The following is a 1,171-nucleotide window of genomic DNA, read 5'->3' as shown; positions in this document are numbered from 1 at the left end:
TATAACTTTAACAAAGTAGTTGAATCCTCAATCAGCACAGGTTAATTTTTAAACAAAAAGATCCAATTTCCAGCAAAAGAGAGACAGGAATTTCAACACAATTGAAGAAATATCTACAAAACAGTTGAATTAAAAAAATGGTAATTATTGAATATTTAATTTAAAACAATCAATAAGCCAAAAATGAACATTTTACGTGAATATAAGTCATTCTCAACTCATTTTTTAAACAAAATAGTTAAATCTTTTTCCAGGAAAATTATTTTTTAACAAATTAGTATTTACAATAAAATAATTAAATTTTCGATCAAAAGCACTATTTTTAACTGAAAGGTAAGAGACGAATTCTGAACCACAAATATAATTGTAGAATTTTTAACTAAAAAGAACTAACTTCTAAACAGAAATAGTTGCATTTTCTGATTGGATTCTATTCATTGAGTTTGGATTCAAGCAAAGCAACAAGAAAAACGGGAAGAATGTGCACAGAAATTTATAAACTTCAACTTCAGTTGATCGAAGATTTTCCGCCTTTTTCAGGTTTTCCCTGTCCAGTATTAAATCCCCTGACCTGTAACAACCCTGAAAATAGACCTCTTGTATAAAATATAATGCCACTTAACAATTATTACTTACAGTATAATCCTTTGGTGGGAAACCGGATGATTCGTTAAAACCATTGTCGTCTGAATCCTCCTCCTCTTCTTCCTCTTTCTTAGAGCGCCTCTTCTTTTTAGATTTCTTTCCTGGATCGGAATCGGACTCGTCTTCCTCTTCCTCATCCTCCTCCTCTTCTTCCTCTTCTTCTTCCTCCTCGTCCTCTTCTTCGGAGTGATGCCGCTTCTTGGCCTGCCTTTGAGGTCGTTTCTTATTGGTACCCTGGAAAAAAGGAAATTTATGTTTAATTTCACCTGGAATGAATTGCTTTTTAGATTGATACTTTAGATACCTATAAATACAACACGTTTTGGAACCTAACAATTTTTAAACCTTTGAATGAATATAATTTGACAACGTATATTTTTAATAATAAGCGATTTGTTAAAAGAAAGCATTACAATTATTGCTAATTGCATTATTATACCGTGTCAAATATGGGTGTACCAAAAATTTGAATTTGTCATATTCAACTTACCATTGAAGTGTTTTTAGACATTCTTCCTGGGAAAAA

Source organism: Belonocnema kinseyi, chromosome 2 (genome assembly GCF_010883055.1).
Source record: "Belonocnema kinseyi isolate 2016_QV_RU_SX_M_011 chromosome 2, B_treatae_v1, whole genome shotgun sequence".
Taxonomy (NCBI): domain Eukaryota; kingdom Metazoa; phylum Arthropoda; class Insecta; order Hymenoptera; family Cynipidae; genus Belonocnema; species Belonocnema kinseyi.
Note: the sequence above shows the minus strand (reverse complement) of the source record.